We start from the raw sequence: 20313 nt of genomic DNA, 5'->3' as shown, positions 1-20313 counted from the left end.
CTCCCTTCCTACCATAAATCTCAGTATCTGCAGCAGGGAAAGCAGCTGCATAAAAGATTTGCTGAGCCATCCACTCATTAAAGTGTTTCACTAGTAAAGAAATACTTTCTCTCACTGTTGCATATTTACAGTTTGGAGATTGCTTGTTAGGACAATCTGAGGTTGTATTTTTTAGCTGTGCTGCTTTCAGGTGTCAGAAGAAGACACTTGGTTAATAACCCACAGTTCCTTTCCATGAACTCTAGTGCCCAGACTTGGGAGACAGCTGGCAGCCCCTCTCCTCATAAACAAAAACACAGCCTAGGAAATATGGGACCAGCTCTGTGTAAAATCACCTCACTTTGATAGGATTAATTGCTGAAATGCCACCAACTTGTCGTTAAATCCAACAAATGCATTTGGAGCGAGGAATAAATCGCGCAGGGAGGCAGTGGCTCATTTGGACAAACGCGCCCCGCTGAGACCTTTCATCACAGCACTGCTCCATTGGCTTGTCCATCACTTTTGCTTCTTTTCCCCATTAATGCAGTGGCTGTGGTCAGAAAGGTGCCAGCTTTAAAACAACAGCCTCAAAACCAGCCAGGGAACAAAAGTGATGCCTTCCCCCCGCCCTGCACTATCAGCAGGCTCTCTGTCCGCTCTCGCAGAGCTGCTATCTGCTCCCTGCACGCTGCTCCCGTGTTCTATCTGCTCCCTCCGCTGATAAGACCCAGTTCATCCATTGTCAGCCCTGCTGAGCCAATCTAGCTGCATTCGAGCGAGCTGGATTTTGTTCTGCATCACGTACCAATGACAACTTCCAGCAACGGCCTTGCTTTTAAAACCTGGCTGGTGAGGGTGCACGGAGCTCGAAGAGCAAGGCAGATCTTTAAACACAAAGGGAATTCAAAGCGGCTCAGAAAAGGGCTTTGAAAATAGAGCAAATATGCTGTGGAGGCCATCAGGAGAGACGAGATAAACACGGGACACCAGGATAGCCGCAGGCAGAGCGCTGCGCTGCACCACGCCTGGAACAGGAGTGTTGGTGGGCACAAACACGGCAGTGTGCCTGCTGTAACAGCAGAGAAGGGATGATTTGTGATTAAGGCACAGCAGTGACACTGAGTGGCTGGAGACTGTTGCAAGCCATCTGAGCTCTGGGCTCCCTCTCCCGCAGTGTTCACGGGTGGGCTTGAGAGAGGAGACTCTGCAAAAGGCATGTGAAAGTTGGGCAGGAAGGCAGGGGAATCAACAGGATCCCACACCTAGACCTCTGCCGCCCTCCGAAAATCTCCCCCCATCATGTGGCACTCACTGGGGTAGGAGCAGAAGGGACTTGTCTCTTGAGTTCTAAGCAGGGCTGTGTTGCAGCCAAGGCATCAAAGAGCTACTGTAATTTGAATAATAAATAAAATGTAGCCTTTGACTATGCTTTTATTAACTGGATGACACATTTTAATATCAAATTACTTTGGTACTCTTGACTCAGAAGACTTGGAGGTGTCAAGATGCAGGGGAAAAGCCAATTGCATGGATGCTTTGCCGTGTATGAAACTGCTCAAGTTCTAGTTTGTGTGTATTTCACCTTTAATGAACCTGACATTTTATGAGTCAGCACTGATGGGAAATGTGAAGGTTGTCTTTCAGGAACACCTCACTCCTCGTCTCTGCCTGCCAAGATGTCACCTCCTTGCTCTTTGCTCTCTCAGGCTGCCATGCTTTTCTCCAGCCCTTTTAACTTTACCTACTCAAAAGATTAACCCTACAGTCTCACACTGGAGAATTTACTTCAGCTGCCGAGAAACAGCAGTACAAGACAGATAAGAAAGTAATTGTACCCTGAGGAAGCACGAGGAGTGTCTGCATCATATACACTTGCTTTACAAAACAGCAGCTACTTATGCAAAGCAAGTGGCCTTTTAAAACCAAGACAGGGTACATGGAAAAGCCATCGTGTCAGATGCCTCATTAGACTTCTATCATGGCTACTTGGAGCAGTTTCTGTCCTAGCCTTATTTTAGTTTTCCACTGTGGGAGGTGGTGTATGTCACTGCTTGCCTGCACCGTGTTGTGGCCACAATCCTGGGTCAGGGCAGACAGACTGTGAAAATCCAACGTGAGATTCCTGAGGGGAAGGGAAAGGAAAGGAGGGCTGGGGTGGAGACTCTTGGGGTGAGGAGTTGATGCCAGAACCAAAGTGGGGTTTAGACCTGATCTAGGCTTTTTTCCCCCAAGACATCTCCCAAGGCTGCCCAGAGGAATCATATACTTTGTTTCTGTTTCTGTTTCTGTCTTAATGTGGAAGCCTTCAAACTAAACATGACAAAAAGTGGCTCGTTGGGCACTCCTAGATATCAGAAGTGCCCAGGCAGCAGCTTGTGTTGGTGTCCTTCAGCCTTGCCCTGGAAGGGCCATGATAGTGCAGAGAAAGATTGCGGATATGCAGAAAAAAGATTAGATGATGCCATGGAAGAAAATCCATCAAAGTTTATTAGCCACAGAGAGCCATTATTCCAGATGGGCAATGCCAGGCCTGCGGTCTGGGGGAGCAGGTAGAGTACACAGCAGAGCAGACTCAGTACCCTCACCCTTTCTGCGCCCTTTCCTTGCTGCTTTCAGCAGCGGGGCAGCAGGCTGGACGGATGCTTGGCTTTGTTCACTGCAAAGCTCTTTTCTTTGAACCTCAAAGGCAAAAATAGCCAGAGATCTCTGACTTGGTTCACGCAGGTGTCTCTGAGATGGGAAAAGCTTTCAATTGCTTCCAGCCTGGGGCCAGAGCAGTACCAGTGGCCATGAAGTAGAAGGCTCCACGTCCCATATTAACCAGTGACTGCAGTCTTGTTCTCTCTTCTTTTCCTTGCCCTGACTTTGTTTTTTTTTAGCCTCTAATGAAGCACAAGTATCCGGAAGGAAGGCATGCCAGGGGTGACAGAGAAATGTCCTTCTGATCTCTCCTCTTGAAGGAAGATTTGGAACATTTTAATAAAGTGGATTAAGAACTTGGACACAAAAAGTAACCTGTTTCTCAGTGAAGGGTGCTTTAATCTTCTCCCTGAGCAGCTGATAAAGGCTTTCCTTAAAGAAACCTCCTGAACACAAAAGGGAAAATAAAAGAATGGGAGAATAGACTGAGAAGTGCAAGATGTTTAAAGGCACCCCAAAAAATGAAGCTGCTTGGGTGTTAATTGTGTTCTCTTTTCCCAGAGCCTGTTTCTCTCTTTCGTTTCTGATTTTGGATCAATGCTAGAGGCTGCAAAGCTAAACCAAGGAAGGAAAAAGCCTTTGATTAGACAATCTGAGTGGTAAAAAAGGTATTGAACAGAAAGTGCAGTCAATGAGCTACTCAATACAACAATTAGAAGGTGAAACTTTTTCTTTCCCTTTCGTAGCAAGACACACCTCTGCTCTGCTGGAAGGAGGTGGGTGGGAGGAATTCTCCCCATTCCGGTTCCCAATTGTCTCCTGGACCTATTCCATTTCAAAGAAATATATGACCTATAAAACTGGCCCATTTTCATATCACTCAATACAGTCTATAAAACTATCTGGCATTTAAAGGGAGTCTCACGGTGTTTACAGCGACAAGATTACTGTTACAATAAATTAATAAAGAGATGTAGGAAAGATGTTGCCTCTATAAACATTCCTGGAATTTTTCTAATTATAGAATCTTTCCAACATTGCTGGCTACATAAATGGTTACACAGCTGAAGCTTTGTCCAGATAGGGAACTGTACTGTTCCATGAAAATTACATGGGAATAAAATCTGAGAAAGTTGTGTGGATTGCTCTGACATACTAACATGGTAATTCATGGATTTTTTCCCTATATTGAGGATTGGAATTACTATTATAAAACTGGACATCTTAAGGGATAGTGTCCTTCCCCCAAGCATTTTGAAGCATGGGAGGATCTCAGGGTGCTGCAGTTAGTTCAGTGTGTGTCCATCCTGAATTCCTTCCAGCAGGTCCCTGGGAGCCAGTGGCACTTGGAAGAAGGTCCAGTTAAGCACCCTGTGGGTCTTTGCAGAATCACAACTTTCACAAAGGCCTGCAGCATTCAGAGCACTGTCAGCCTCTTGGGCTATGTTTTGAGCTGAATTTGGTTCAAGAATATGGTGTGTCCTTCAGCCTGGATGGCACCTACCCCAACCCAAGGCAGACCCTGAGCTGCCTTTGCTGTGCTTGTGCCAGGGACAAAGGGTGTCATCAGAGGCTCTCTCAGAACATGGCAAGCAGAAGGAATCTGTGACTCCACTCTTTCACCCGCCAGGCAGCCTCAGATATCAAAGCCACATGAGTCCCAGGAGAGCCTTATTTATTCCTGATGCTTCAGTTTAAGCTTGTCTTTGCAGCCTAGATCTCACAGCAGGAGAGGAACTGAAGAGCTTCTGCCTCTCTCTCCCTCACAGTTTCAGATACATCTACAGCCATTTTTAGCCACAGACCATACCAGCCAAATAAAAGTTGGATTCACATCCCAGCAGCATACAGTTCTGTAAGATCTAATTTCTCATTTTTGCCCCCTCACCTCTGAGAGTCTGGAGCCATTCCCTCCAGTCCCTGAGATGGTTTTGCTATCTGGTTTTCTCTCCAAGCATCAACTGCCCACAAACAGCTGGGGCAGGAAGGGTTAACCTCCAATTCCCTCAACTCCCGACCACACAAAAAGTTACAAATCCTCCTCTACTGCTCTCTTGTTCTGCAGTGTAAAGAGAGGGAAAAAAAACCCCAAAACCCAGAGATTAAAAACCAGGTAGGTTTTATATATCAGCTGCAAAAGGAAAAGCAGAAAGATAGAGCAGAGGGGCTGGGAGGGAGCAGCCCTCAGCTGGCCCTGCACAGGCTTTGCTGTTCACCTCTTTTACTACATCCTTTACTGTCCTATAAACATGGCTAAGCCCTAGCATCACCTAGCAGCATCCCTACACCTCAGAGAGCCCTGTGTCTCCTTCCTCGGAAGCACCAGATCTTCCTCTGCCACACATATACTACCTTCTGTCCCAGTGAGAGCTTTGTAGGGCAACCAGCAGCCCCACTGCCAAATAACACCTTACTCACACAGCTCCTTTGGTGCTCTCTTTACAACCACAGATTCACAAAATACTCATTTTCTTATGCTTTTTCCTCCTTTCTACTGACCCTGTCCCTCCCCATCTGCTAATATCCTATCTCTCCCCATCTTGTTTTCTATGCTCCCCAAATTGTCTTTATCTTTGGGTGCTATTTTTTCTGATTTGCAAAAAAATAGAATGAGTCCAGGAGCTTTGTGATTTTTGTTTTCAAGCACACATTTTGTTTTGATAAACTGCATTGTTTTGTCTATAGAAAAGTATTAACTGCTTACATCTATTTTCTCAAAGACCGCACATGAATATTAAAAGAGATTTATTCCTACAATGGCTTCGGGCAGTTGAGTAATCCATTAGAGGCTGTCATATCACACTGTGGTAATGTGAAAAGCTGGGAGTCCCTCCAATAATATTTATTAGCAATACAGGCACATTTGCACTTTGTTTTTTTCCCCCCCCTCTCGTGATAAGTTCACGTATAAAAATATTCATTAGTTTCTTTAAGCTGTTGCTTGATTTTAATTATGATGGCGATAATGGTAATTTAAAACAATAAGTGAATTTCATGCAAGTGATACTGACCTGGTTTATTGCATTTATTTTAGTATGGACCAGAATGCTCAATATAAGGCCCACAGGCCACCTGGATGGTTCATTTGGCCAATATTTCCCTCCCCAGGGTCTCCTGTGGCCCTGCAATGGAGGAGCCCACAGGAGTGGGCTGTAGGATCCACATCTGCTTTGGGCATGGGGCAGAGGGGGATAGGAGTGTGGGGAAAGGCTTTTCTCCTTCCCCCTGCAACACCAAAGCTGTGCAACAGTGATGGGTGAGAGCAGGGCTCTCACGTGAGACTCTAACCTCACCTTGTGCCTCTTGTCCTGACGTGAGCTGTTCTGCAGTCATTTATTTGCCTTTCTCTTGACTTCTTCCACAGGGGATTTCAACCTTTCTCCTACCTCCCCCATTTCAGTCTGAGCTTTTCCTTGCTGTGATTCTTTGGTGGCAGCACCTGGTCTTCACCTATGTGCCGGATCTGGAGCTCAGCAGTGGTGTCTGTGTGTACTAACACTGAGACACTGCAGAAACTCCAGCGTGTTACTCCAGGTTGATCCCCCAGGAAGGTGCTAAGCTGTGAGGATGGGCTCCCTGAACTGCTTTGTTATTTCCCTGAGGGGCCAGCCAAGAGTCCAGTGAGCACAGCAACTGCAGTGACACAGACTTTCTTTCCACTGGGACCCAAGCCAAGGCTGGCTCCTTATTTCACTGAAGCTGAGTTGTTGCCAGAGGATAATGAATGGTGGTCAACAGTGAGCTGACCTTCCTCTGAACTCACGATCCCAAGGTGAACAGCTCCATTTATCCAGAGCCCACGAATGCCAATCAGCTTTTCTACATTCACCTTCAACTGGATCTGTCGAGGAGGGCAATCTCTGAGTGGTTTTACTGATCTTGGATGGATGCAGCACATGGAGAAAACACTTGCCTCCATCTCCTGCTTCTTCTGATTATACGCACAACCCAAGCAGAGCATGACCTGCTGACAAACACATCCTGGAGACAGAATATGAGAAGTCCACATCATCCTACATTGACAGTTTGCTGTTATACTGGACTAGGTGTCATGACCTTGGAAGCAGCTTGTGGGGAAAAAGGGTTTTCTCCAGAAAATTCCACCTTGAACTGTGCTGTGAGGCTGAGATAGTGGGGTAATCCACAACAGCTTTGATGAGTGAGTAACAATATCTTGGGGTTTTTTAGGAGTTCTCCTGTTTTCTTTTTCTCTTAAAGAATTTTTTCCATATATATTGCCAGGGCAACAAATTACTGTGTGCTTAAGAAAAACAAAAGATGTGGCCACAGAGGGAGGGGTCCAACTGGCTGCTCTCTTTCACCTGGGGGTTGGGTACACCCCGGGTGGGCCCGTGTTCTCGGCATTGGGATGGAGGGATGCTGCCGTCGTTGTGGAGGGATTTCGTCAGCACTGCGGGCTTCTGCTTTCGGCTGCCTTCCTTCTACCGTGAGTGGAGCTTGCTCACTGGAGCGGCTGTTGCACTGGGACCCTAACACCCCACCTCACTAAAAGAGGAACCTGTTCACCATCTGCTTGGGTGCCTCAAGGAGAAACCTTGGGATTCCCAAGCCTGCCTTTCCCTGCCCCCCTGGAATCCGGGCTGTGGCGGCCCTGCCCCTGTCGCTGCTTTGAGCCTTCGCTACCTCGTAGCCCCGCACACCCTGCCGGCCCAGACCTCCCAGTGTTCCCGCTGCAGCTCCGGAGTTTGATACATCTCGTCTGCCACCTGGGATTTGTGCTCGTCCCTGCCGTTCCAGCCTGCTGTTCCCGAGGGTCCGGCCGGACACCGGGATCGGCTGCCCAGGGGTTTGTGAAGCCTTTGTTCCATCCCTTCCCGGGATCCCAGGCCGCCAGTGCCGCATGCTCCCCGAGCTCGCTCCGGAGCGCCCCCTGCAGCCGCGGGGGAACCATCGCACCTGCCCTGCTCACCGGGAGCCGCCAGCGCCCCTGCCGGCTGCGAGCGGAACTGCACCCGAGGGGAAAGGGCCCGACAGCCGAGAAGGCTGGGACTGGGTTTGTGATTGTTCGCTGTTACTGCCAGAGTTATTGCTGTTTGTTTGCCTTGTTATACACATACATACATATATATATATAAAAAAAATAGTAAAGAACTGTTATTCCTATTCCTCATATCTTTGCCTGAAAGCCCCTTAATTTCAAAATTATAATACTTTGGAGGGAAGGGGATTGCATTTTTCATTTCAAGGGAGGCGCCTGCCTTCCTTGGCAGACACCTGTCTTTCAAACCAAGACACAGTAACAGGGTTGTGTAAAGTGTTCATTAGTCCCCATGGGTCACACAGGGCTTTGCAACACCTTCAGAGTAATTTTTACTGGGCACATGTGTGGAGAGTGGCTCAAGAATGGGTGGGGCGGGAGTGGAAGAGGCTTAGGAGCATCACTCTTGGCCTCTGTCTTGCCCTAACTGACTGCAACCTTCTCCTGTAGTTCAAACTGTGTCTCCTGTCCTCTCAGTTGTCACTGCCTGTTATGTGGATAAAAACTGCTTTGAGATTTTGCCAGAGCAAGTCAGCTTGTGTTTGCACATGCCCACATGTGGGACAAACATCTGCAAGTGGAGCTGGGCTTGTGTATGGATGCAGATGGTCCATGGTGTAAGCAGGAGGGTGGGATTGTGCACTAAAACCACAGGGCTCACCTGCATGGCCCCTTTGCAATTTGTTCTGCAGCCAGAACTCCCTGGCCTACACTTGTGACATAATGATTGTCTCCACAGCAACCAATTATGGTGATATAAATAAACCCTCCATGATATTATTGCACTGTGTAGAGGAGAGGTGGAAAGTGATGAACAACAGGTTGGGGCTGGGGGGGAAGAAATAGTTGTGTAGATAGTCAAAGATAACTCTACCTGGTCATGAAGGTATTAATGACCCTACATTATATGCAAACAAACGGTATTTTCAAGATCCTTGTTTCTTACTAGCTATAATTAAGACGACCTCTCATTCAGTCTGCAGTTAGTTCTCCTGAGGAAGCACCTTATGGCCCAAATGGCAGCGTTCAAACTTGGACATCAAACCGAGGTCGCTCTTTTCTTGAAGGGCTGACAGCAAAATCTGTCTGAAGCTGGTGGGCAAGACATCCGTTCTCCTGCCTTTTGTAAAGATTTATTTAGAAGAATGCCCTGGCTTTGGATGAGTGTCTTTGGCTCAATATTGAAGTCTGATCACCTTACACAGACCGAGTGGCTTGGAAAGGAGTTGTCTTGGTTCCTCCGTTTATCTTTGAGCATTTATATATTGCTCTTTGGTTGGAAGGGGGTGCTGCAATGGGGCCTTTCTGTGGGCATTCTGAGGATGAGGGTCATAGGCTCCCTGAAAGTCTCCTCAGGGGATGCAGAAGAGAAGTGAACACTTTCTTTGTGTCCTCATTCTTCCATGTGAACTGAAATTCTGCCATCCCCTGTCTCCCTGACCTCAGCATCCTCTGTTTGCTCTCTACTCATTGCATTGGTCTCCAGCCTCTGCCAGGTGAAGCCTCTTCACCTTGGTTTGCTGGTGGTGGCTGAACCTGCCTGTCCCTGCAACCATGCCTGCCACTGAGTGGCTGTTGGAATCATAGCAGAGTCAATATGCAACACCGCATCTGTTCTCCTTGGATGCTTGCAGAGGATTTCATTCTCCTGCCCTATGTGTAAAACCTGGCACAGATGAATTTTTTTTGCTCCCCTCCCTCTCCCAGCATGATGCTCACTGAACTTCCCACAACTCCCAGACTGGGATGGAAGCTGTGCTTTCCCTTCCTGTGATAATGATGCAATCCCACCATGAACTGGCCACAGAAGTCTAGTCGTTCGCTCAGCTTTAGTTGGCTTGATCTCAACAGTGGGGGGCCTTTTCCCCAAGAGGTCAAGAGCACTTTGAAACCCGAGGCCAGGGACCCTCATGCCACTGTGGGTGCCTGCCTGGGCTCATTATATTGCAAGGGCAGTAGCCAGCTTCCCAGCCAGCCAGCTTCCCCCAGCCAGCTGCAAAGGACTCATTAGCCAGCAGCTATTTAGGCAGTGGCACTGCAGCAACTCTCAGTTGGAAAAGGCTGATTTGTGGTGGCTCCCTCTTCACACTGAGACTGCACTGATCAGGAATATAAATACTGCTAATCCCCTGCGTTAATACCAGCAGCTTTGATCATCTTTCCCCATTATCACTCCCTTGCTGTTAATAAAAGTGATAACCATGGGGGAGAAGGGAAGGGGGACTGGACTAATCAGTTTGCAGTTAGCAGTGCTGTAAGTAAACTGACAGGTCTGGAGACCAGAGAGCTGAGGAAACCCTGGAGAGGTGGTGTTAAATAAACACTTTTGTTCATGCAGGACAGAAAAATGAGACACCCAAAGAAACTTGCCCTTAGTGACAGTGCTTCTGGACTACAACGGGGAGCCCAAGATCAAATTTCTAGCAGGAACTCGCTACCAGGGCACGTTTCTCTTCCATCTGAAGCCATTGGCTGGGGGGCTTCCAAGTTTATTTGGGTTGGTGGGAAAGAGGCAGGGAGGGCCTCTTACCTATTTTACTCTTTGGAAAGAGTAAAATAGGTGTTTATGGGTGCCTGGTCCTTCCATCTCCTTCAGGTTCACACATGCCCTGAGCTCTCTTGTTCTGTTGTGTCTAACCTGGAGTCTCAACTACAAAAATCATGCCCAAGCTTTGGAGAGACTTTTCTTGGGAGGGGAGTGGAGACAGTGTATTTCCCTATGTGGATCCCTATTGATAGCTCAGGCAGACTGGGCAAAACAGATAGTGATTGATAGTATTTGCTTATGATGGTTCCTGATGGCATTTTGAAGAAGAATGGGGAGGATAACTAATTTGCTCAGCAGAATCTTAGCTTTTGAACAAGATAATTGAGTCTCTTGCCTTCATATTGAAAAGATAAATGTGCCTTGAGAATGGCCAATTGTGTCTGATTGTGTCTGCAGAGAGCCTGCATGAAACAAAAGCAGGTGCATCACTTGCACATTAGTTACCAACTTCCCTGATAGGCACTTAAGTGGCCCCTTTATTAACTAGCCACTGCAAGGCTGAAAGGGCAGGGACATCCCTGCCACAGAAGTGCAAAGGATCTATTGGAAATGGCACCACATTCAGGTCTTGAGTGTCCCACTTACAGCGGGATATTGAGCAGAACCTGGGAGAGTACCAACAACCTTTGGTTTTGGACTGACTGTGGTTGATAGCAAGGCTGAGAGAGGAGTACAAGGACCCCTGGACCCAGAGATGGGGGAATCATGTCAAGTGTCTGAGGAACTGGGAGTGACTGAAGAGTAGAGCAGGATGCTCCCTATGACCCCAACACCTCCTCCATGTTCCTCACTCACTGGCCTCTTATTTTCTTGGAGGGAAAGGTGGCTTCATTTGAGGTCACCTTTTCCCCCACTAATTTTCCTGGTGCACCGTCTGCCCTTTACTCTTGCAGAAACACTGAGCAAACAGCTGCCTTTGCAGAGACTGTTCTCTTCTTGTTTTGCCTTCAGCTTGCTTGCTCTGCCCCCTCCAATCCCCACCCTTCCTAATGGATTGCTGAAGAGTGGGATGGGGCAGGTGTAGCCCTTGTGTTTTACTTTGAGACTGCTCAGGCTGAGGTCCACCAGCAGAAACACAGCTCTCCTGGACTGAACACAAACCAGACCGGCTCTGCCCCACCCCTGCAGAATGAAGCTGTGAGAGAACAACATCCTGCAGTTTGAGGAAGCTGTGCCCACATCCATCTATAAGTGCAGGCCTCCACGGCTGGATCAAAGCACCAGTTGAGCCTGCCCAGTGCTCCCATTCCTGACTGCTGCTTCTCAGCCCCATCCACCCAGAGCCCTTCCCCACTGTATTATTCCCTTTTTCTAGTGGCATCTAGTCCAGAGCTTTCACAGGAAAGGGCAAATGGACTGGGACTCTTTTTAGCAGCAAAAGGGAACTTGCAAGAGATTCACAAACTTCTGGATGGGGCCAGAAGGTCTCTTTTTCTGCAGCAGCTGGCTGGAGATAGCAAGAGCAAGATTCGCCTGAACCTTTGATAATTAAACTCTCAGCTGCCGAAGAGCTGGCTGCCTGGCTGCCAGATAAATGCTGTTTCCCTTGAATTAGTGTGGAGCCAAAGTGACATCCAATGGCTGGTTAAGCTCATCAAACTGGCTGTTCTCTACAGCTATCCCAGGGGATGGAGCCCAGGCGGCCATTTGCCAATGGAAAAAGGCAACTACAAATTCCAGGCACGTATCATCCTGCTGAATTTATCACATCTGCAGTTCAGGTACTTTTAGACTTCCTGATGTCATAATACTCCTTTATACAAGAGCTTTCAGGGAAAGCTCCCAAATATGCATTAGACGGAGATGTAATAAGACAGGTCCTGTATATTAAAGAGCTACTGCCAGCTCAAATTCAGTCCCAAATTTAGGGTTGAAATGAATGAACTATTATAAAGCCTGACACCATCAGAAACGTTCTTGTACTACTTATTTTTTGGACAGAAGTTGGAAGAAAAATTGTGGGGGTGCTATTTCTTTAGGGGAAAGCAAGTGCCACCTGCAGGGCCCACAGACAGGGCTGCAAAGTGACAATCGAAGAGCCAAGCATGGATAAACATGAGCCGAGTACTGAGCCTCATCCTCCACGCTGAGAGAAATGGAAAATGCAAACAAAGAGGTAGAAAGAGTGGAGAGCAAATTGGTTTTCAAAAACTCTTCCTGTTTCAGTCATCTCAGGTACTGCTGGATGCAGAGTCCCAGAAGCGTGGTGGTGGTTTTTAAGTGGACAAGGTCCCCTGTGCTCCAGCTGCCTGTGTCAGGACAGCGAATTATTATTGCAAGGTCACTGATGTGCTTTGTTATATGCTGGGCAGGGTCCTTGCTTGCCAGGAAAGGGCAGTTTTAAGTCAGATGGACAAGGCTAAAGAGCTGTGCAGCAAAAGCTGACACTGAGAAACACATAAGGACACCAGCAGTGCAGAGGTTGTTCTCTCTACAGCGTGAGGGGAGGGGAACAGAGCTTTGTCTGTCCTATTTAGGAGATACCTTGAATGAATCTCTTTGCTGGGTCCTGATGCTGTGAATCCTAAGAGGCCTCTGACATAGGCAAAACACAGGGGATAGATGGGAAGGGCAGCAAGGACTAGGGGACCTGAGCTGTGTGTGACACAGCTCCCACAATGAGCCCAGGGAGCAAGGAGAGGGCTCCATGCTTGGCATTAAATGATGGAGGAGGCAGGGTGGGCTGGCAGGAGATGGCTCCTCCCTGCTGTTATTGAACATCTACTCACCAGGGCTAGATGATCAGCTGGCATTTAAATATTAAATACCAATAATAAATCATCTGGAAGTGTGCCTGTCCCAGGCCTGATGAATGCCTGCTGGTGAGGGCTGTGCTTAGGGCCACCTGCACTGGCAGCTCCCACTGCTCCATCCCCCCTGCCACACACAGACACACACAGCGTGAAGGCTGCACAGGAACAGATCGTGAAGGCTACTGGCACTGACATTTTCTTTGAGAAAGAGTAGGGAAAAGCCCTCAGTCCCAGAAATTCAGCACTAAAACATCTCTTTCAGCACAAACCACAAGCACCTTGGTGCTGGGAACACATATTTGTCTGCAAAATCACAACCTTTCAAAACCATATGTCATTGACTGATCAGCCTGATTTGCTGGGCTTTCTTTTGTGAAGACCAAGCTGGAAGTAAGAGTTTTGATTTCCTTTTTGAGCTGGGGAAGAGTTTCTTTCCCAGCAGTAGTCTGTTTGGCCACCTGTATAGAGTCTTGCAGCTCACAGCTACGCCATGAGATCTGATTACACCTTGGTTGACCTGTCTTGACGTTTAGTTGTTTAGTAGAACCAGATCTTTGTTTGCAGTAGAGCTTGTTTGTCTGACCCTATCAGGGATTGGAAGGGCAACTAATATTGACTAATGTCAAGTGGCCCTGCTGCACAAAAATGGGGTCTCCTGAGGCCCCCCATTAGCAGTACTCAGAACTGGGGCCAGCAAAGCTACAGGTTTTCATTAGCAAGAGTGTTTTCCTAGTGAAGGACTTTGATAGAGATCCAAACTGAAGTGCAGAAGGTAAGGATGCTTGGCAGGGCTCTTAGAGGAGAAAAACTGGCAGCAGCTGGTATTCAACACACACCAAGAGCTTAAAATGGCCATTCCTTAATTCCTATATCTCATTTAATTCAGGCAGCTGTTGGGGGTACCAGCAGCACTGCAAATCAAGGATATGACTGGCAGCTGTGGCACAATACTTGCCATGTGCAGCATGAAAAATGAACCTGCTCATTGGATAACCAATCTCCTAAAAGAGCAGAAGCCCAGTCCTCTGTGGCTGGGGGAGCCATGCTGAGCAACTGGCTTACGAAGGCCAGCATCAGGCTCTGGTTTTGTTTAGCTAACTAATTTTAATTTAACAGCTGGGGATTCTTATTATAGCAGAAATCATTCCACATCTCTGTCACTGTGCGGTCAGATGATGACCTGGTGTGTGGGATCTTATGTTTAGACCTCAGCTTCACTGACTTTCCTGGAGAGCTGAATTTCCTCTTCGTGAAAGTGCTATAGCTCCACGAAAATGTAAATACTCCAAGGGCTGTGCTGATTTACTTCAGGCAAATTGTTGGTTCAGTTTTCTATTTTATTTTCTGGAGATATTTTTACTCTGTATCTCTACTGTGGCCTCCAAGCAAATCCAGTTTTAAACTCATCACTGCAGGGCTCTCCTAGTTAGGTCCCTCGACTGAAATCACAGTTGCTGAGGGTGCTACAGGGCTTTCCCATCAAAGGTGATTTTGAGGGTAACTCCCCCAGAATGTGGTGTGCAGTTGTGGGAGATCTTAGCTACATCTTTTGGCTTTTATCAGTCTTTTTTCAAGTATATGATGGCTTCAGTTCTCCGGGATGGAAAGACCCCCATCGGATTTGTCTGGAAAAACATTCAGCCCAGATAAAGCACAAAAAAATACCCAGAAAAGTCTGACCTTCTCCCGTCCAGTTCCCTTGGTAACCATCACCTTGACGTTGTGGTATTCAAACACAACTTCTTAACTTTTCAGAGAATATAACAAGTAGCTGTTCAGGCAGGGCGAGCAGGAACTGGGAAATGTGTTTCCTTTGCTCCCTGGGACGAGGCAAGGTGTCAAGCAGGGAGGTGACTGGTAAGGGGCAGGCTGCTATTCCCTCCTTCAGGGACTGTGAGCTGGTTTTGGGGCGATATGAGAATGGCTAAGGTGTTCACTCTCTTCCCTCTCAATTCCCCTCTTGGAGGCCTGTCTGGGAGGATGAAATCTGGTTTGGGTCAGCTCCCTGGTGTCTCTCAGTTGAGCACTCAGAGGAAAGCTTTACCCTTTGAGTGAAATGATGTTCTTTACCCCTGCAGTGGCTTCTTGCTGGGGACCATTTCTGCATGGTGGTCACTCCCCAGGGCAGCACACAGACACTTCTGCCTGGGGTGGGGGTTGGGGTGGGCTCCCAGGCCTGGCATTGTGGAATAAGTGGTGCCATTCATTGGGAAGCCTGGGCAACTAAAATGGCCTCTGGAGTCTGACACTGCTCCTTGAAGCATTTTGGATCAGTTTGTTCCCAGTCGTTGCTGTGTGCCAAAGCATCGCAGTACAATCCCACACTCAGCACCTCCAGGAAGACCTCCCGGGAGGACAATAATTTTCATGTGCAATTGCTTTGTTGTGTTGGTCTGGGAATACACCTGTAACTCTGGCTCCCTTTGCTTCCTTGCCTCAGGAGAGACCAGAAGACAGGCCAGCATTGCTGAGTTTGCCAGTTCACAGAGAGGTCCTGTTGCATGCAGAGAGTATCACACCCATTCAGTGTGCAGAGTGGGTATCTCCCAACTGCTTCAAGCAAGGGTTACAATGGAAACATCTTGTCCGGATGACAGTCAGGGATCCTGTGTCATTGGAATATCCAGGCAGCAGCCCACGGTTTCCAGCTCCTGCTGCCTTGTGTCCTCCATGCATATTTAAAGCACATGCCTGCACAAACCTCTGCCCTGTCACAGCAGATATACAATACGTATAAAATGTACTCCTGTATTTATTCATAGGTACACTCTCATTTATCAAAGAGGCAATCTCTGTTGGCATCAATATAATAAAGGGTCTCTCAAAGCAGTACTGCCAGGAGCCCTTTTTCCCCAGGGAATGTAATGCTGCCATGAATATGACAACAAGTCAACATGGGATAATGCTGCATCAGAGGGCAATAATACTGGGGACACAAAAGGTGTCGTAAGTGCAGGTTGAAGGACATGAGAAACAGTGCAAGTGCAGTGACTTTCACTTCTCCCTTGAGGGAGTTACATATTAGTCATCTGTTTTGTACATGACCAAAGGCAGGTAGGCATGGAGGAAATAAGTGACATTTCTCCTGCCTGGCAACAGCTACTGATAAGCAAGGAAAATCAAACCTGTGTTTGAAGTGCTCCCATGTGCTGGGCTCCATTCATCACAGCAGCTTAGCACCTTTGGGAGCTGCTCTGTTCAGAGGAACCAGCCAGGCATGATCAATCTTCAAACCAAAAGCTGTGTGATCAGGTTTGCTTCTACATGCAGGTTTGTGCTGGACTCATTTTTGGTGTCCTTTGGGTCCCATTGCTTTTGTGGCTGGGGGAGTGTGAACACCCTTAGGGCTGAGGAAGATGGTAAACCAGTGCTGTGGTTGGTATTCCTCAGACAATAACTCTTCACAGAAGGAGTCAGTGTGATCATGTGGATCAACTCAGCATGAGCTACTTGATGCCAACTCCCACATTTAAAGGAGGCCTCAGCTTCCTGCTCAGCTACAGAGAGACCCTTTATCTGTTCTCCAGACATTTTAATGCTGTGGATGATTTATGGTTTCATGCAGAAAACACACAGAATGCCTGCATTCCCATGTCTGTCAGGGGGTCTGCCTCCCATTTGTCACTCGAGTTCACCACTTGGGAGTCTGCTTGGATGATTATCTCCTGACAACGAGGTATTGGCTGAGGTCTGGGATTGCTTCCTTGTATTTACACTGTGGTCATAACCATGAGTTTTTTCACAGTTTCTTTTTGATTCCTCAATATTTGGCCAAGTGTTAGGTCTTTGTGAAAATGCTTACAGATCTTGACACTTCATAAACATGAATGGGAATGGCAATTTGGATTATTTGGGTTGGTAAGGATGTGCAATGCCTTCCCCAAAGTTACTCTTTGAGACATGAAAACCCTTTTTTTCCATCCCTGCCTATGTTTATACTGCCTTGTTGAAGCAAAACTGTTTCTCTTCAGTGGCCTTTGATGCTGTAGGACATGAGAATCTTAGTCACTGGGGTATTCATCCTGACAGTGCCTTTGTGAGGTGGGACAATGCTGTTATTTCCCTCCATTTTCAGAGGGAGAACAACACACCAATGGTTTCATGAGGCACTTGGGACAGCACAGATTTAACCTGGTTACCTGTAGGTCATTGTGTTTTGCTGGCTGGATGCCTGCAAGACATCTTGCTTTCCTGAGTATAACTGGTTCTATGACACAAGAAGCGTTTTGGTGATGGTTCCTGTGGTACCCTCCCATGGAGCTTGCGTGGAATTATGAACTTCAGACCATTTTTAAGCTTCTCTCAGCTGGCAAAAGTTAGAAAAGCCATCATATGAACTAGCCCATTCACTGTGGGCAAGCCCTGGAGATGGCAGGAGTTTTTTCCCCTTCCCCATCATGGTGAGAAGTGCATCACATCCTGGCAGAACAGCAACATTCCAGTGCCAGCCAACCTCCCCAGAACAAATGGCATGTGGTGTCAGGGAATGCTTTCAAACAGCTGGCTGGCAGAAGAGAATTCATCCAGATGAGTCTGACAATTTATATGCACAGCTGATATTGCTGGAAAGCAGAACTGGCATGGGAATAGCTCACAAAGTGGGGATGCAGGGGAATCTTCAACAAAGGCTTTTATCTACCAAACAATTCAATCAGCTTGGGTGCAGCATGAAAGAGTGGCATGCACTGAAGCAGGGAGGGGAAAGGGGACTTCTTTTGCCTCTATTTATATACCTGAGGAGCTGCCCTAGCAATGAATAATTGCAAATAATAATAATAATGATATCAAAACCAGAAAGGGCAAAGAAAGAGCAGCTCCCTCCCTCCCCTTCTTTGGTGCTGGTGTTTGAGATGTCACTCAGATATGAAGCTGAGCCTGCTTCCAGTGGAAGGAGGCTGGCAGTCAGTGTATCTTTATCACAATCTCTTTCATGCTCTGATGAGCTCCCTACCCTGTGCAGGAGCAGCAGCAGCAGCACAGACAGAGATGCCAACCTGTCTCTGAGCAAACAGAAAGACTTGGGCTGAAGCCTTAGCTAATTCAAAGAAGACCCCTTGTGCGTTTTTCCAAAGTTGGCTGCTGGTTGTTTTTTACTCCCCCCCCACCCCCCGCTTTGTGCTAAGGCATGTGATGGCCTGTGCCTTTTTCCAGCTAAAAGGTCATTGATATTTCATGTGGAAGAATTATCAGGCTCATCATCTTCTGCAGATTATAATGAACAGTATCCTTTTTCTGCTTCCTGCAATCTCAGCACTGGTGTCTGAGCTTGGAAGGGAAGCTCGAAAACACGGTTTGCTTTTAACACTGGAGGAACAGTGTCATGCTCTGGTGGGGTGTTGCAGGGAGGTCTCTGCTCTGGTACAGAACTCAGAAATCTGTTGTGTTGATGTGCTGACCCTCTCTAATTCTGCTTCTCTGGGCCAAGGGGATGGCCACCCAACCCCAGCACCGTCAAACCATTTCCTTTTTCATTTATGGCCAGATGAAAGGAACGGCTCTGGCCAGAAGCCCTGGACCCATTCCTTTGTTGAACCACACTCAAAGGAGATCTTTGAACCTTGTGATCACCGGCTTAGGACATCCTCATTGCACCATTGGGGGATGCCCCTCCTCGGCAGAAGAGACCTGGAGGAGGTCTCTGTCTACAAGCTGTGGTTTCCAATCTCTGCTCTGACACCTGCAATGGGGATGGTGAGGGAAAAGCCTCCCTCCAGCACAGCAGTGACTTCAAAAGAAAGGATTACTGAGACTGTTCAGTGGCAAAGGGAATCCAGCTATGAGGAGAAATCATACCGCACAAGAATGAGACAGGACCTGTCCCTCTTTCCTCAACAGAAACTTTTCAGAATTTCACTCAATTTCATCAGTTTTAAATTTCTGCTCTTGTTTTGGAGAAGCTGGAATCAAAGGCCATGACTTCAGATGATGCATCATACACTGGGTTTTGAGAGAAGAAACACTCACTTGTGAACCCAGTGCTGAACTGAGAGCTGGGATGGAGGTGCTTAACTCCTTCTAACAAGTCCCTTTTTTTTATCTGAAGACCGCCATCCCCTCTTTTTGCTTTTCCACATCAGTGATTAGTCAGCAACATGAGGAGAGATTAATTAGAAGCTTCTGTTATGACTTCTTTAGCTTTCATCCTCAGATTTCTGTCCCTGAATCTCTCCTGAAGTCCCCACATCCCTGGCATTGAGCACGATGTGATCACTGCACAGAGCAGCTCTCTGAGCGGATTTCATTTCTGCTGAAACAGGATACGTGGAGGAAGGGAGGCAGGGCAATAGGGGAGCAGCGCCCAAGGAGAATTAGTTGACAAGGAGAAGCATGTGAAAGAAAACAAGGAGCACTTGGGACTTTGGATGAAAAGTAGTTCATCCCTTCTCAGCCCATTAATAAGTTAATAACTTATCAGAGATTAACTTAACACCTTGAGGCACAGAAGACATTGCCTTGTTCTCACATTAGCTTGGCTCTATTGTAATTCCTTTATCTTACCTTTTTTCCCCCTCAGCTATTGCATACTCACCTGGGGCCACACTAATATAACAGCATAAGATTCAATTACAAAAGACTACAATAAGAGTGCAAAATTCTCTTCCTGACATGCTGAATCAGTGCTCATAAGCATTAATTATTGAGTGGCTAGCAGATTTTTTTTTTTTTTAAGTTGCAGTGGAAAAAAGAAAAAACCTTATGGTATCTCCCGAGTACAGAGCAGCAATTCTCCCCCTAGGATGTCCATGGCTTTGCCAACTCTTGGGGCAAGGCACCGGCAGGAGGGACAGGGATGGGACTGGAGGAGCCAGGAAAAGATGAGGTGTTGAGAAGGAAAGGAGGGGATAAGAGAAAAGAGTGCCAAGCTGGCACAGTCCCCTCCTGAAGAAGGAGAGCCCCAGGGATGTTTGGCACTTTTTATTCCCCTTGGTCTAAGCACAAGGCTTTTTATCACAAAGGAGAGGAGGGAGCCCATGTGGGGGGAAAGATAAAGGCCTGGCCACCGGGCCTCTGCTCTGCCTGGATGGGGAATATCCTTATCAGCCCATTTGATGTCTTCCTGAGAGCCTCAGCATTGTGTCCAGCACTCAAACATCCCTGTCCCTATCACCAGAGCTGCTACTACCTCCAGCTTATCTCCTTGTTACAGGAGCCTCCATCTCTAGAGTACCTAAGCACATTTTACATGGTATCAACACAGAGAACAAAGTAGCTCGTCCTTTCACTGGCAGCTTCAGAGAACCTCGGGTTTGAGGGGACCGTGGAAATTCAGCTCTTCTTTCTTATCTGGCAAGATGCTTGCAGATTGGGACTTTGAGGCAGAGCAATGGGAGATGCTTATGCTGCTGCTCTTGATTTTGTGAACCAAGAGATGATGCCAGGATCCAGATAGG

At 47.4% G+C, this 20313-nt stretch overlaps 1 long non-coding RNA gene across 1 annotated transcript in view; it reads left to right on the top strand.

Annotated features, from left to right (window-relative positions):
- The window catches only part of LOC116449565, a 38909-nt gene extending 31495 nt beyond the window's left edge, over positions 1–7414 (top strand). The window contains exon 10 of the long non-coding RNA XR_004242440.1: positions 5987–7414. This is a non-coding gene — a long non-coding RNA (uncharacterized LOC116449565). The remainder of the gene's footprint in view (positions 1–5986) is intronic.
- The last annotated feature ends 12899 nt before the right edge of the window (positions 7415–20313 follow it).

The sequence above is a fragment of the Corvus moneduloides genome, chromosome 11 (assembly GCF_009650955.1).
Source record: "Corvus moneduloides isolate bCorMon1 chromosome 11, bCorMon1.pri, whole genome shotgun sequence".
Taxonomy (NCBI): Eukaryota; Metazoa; Chordata; class Aves; order Passeriformes; family Corvidae; genus Corvus; species Corvus moneduloides.
Note: the sequence above shows the minus strand (reverse complement) of the source record. Positions and strands in the feature narration are given on the sequence as shown.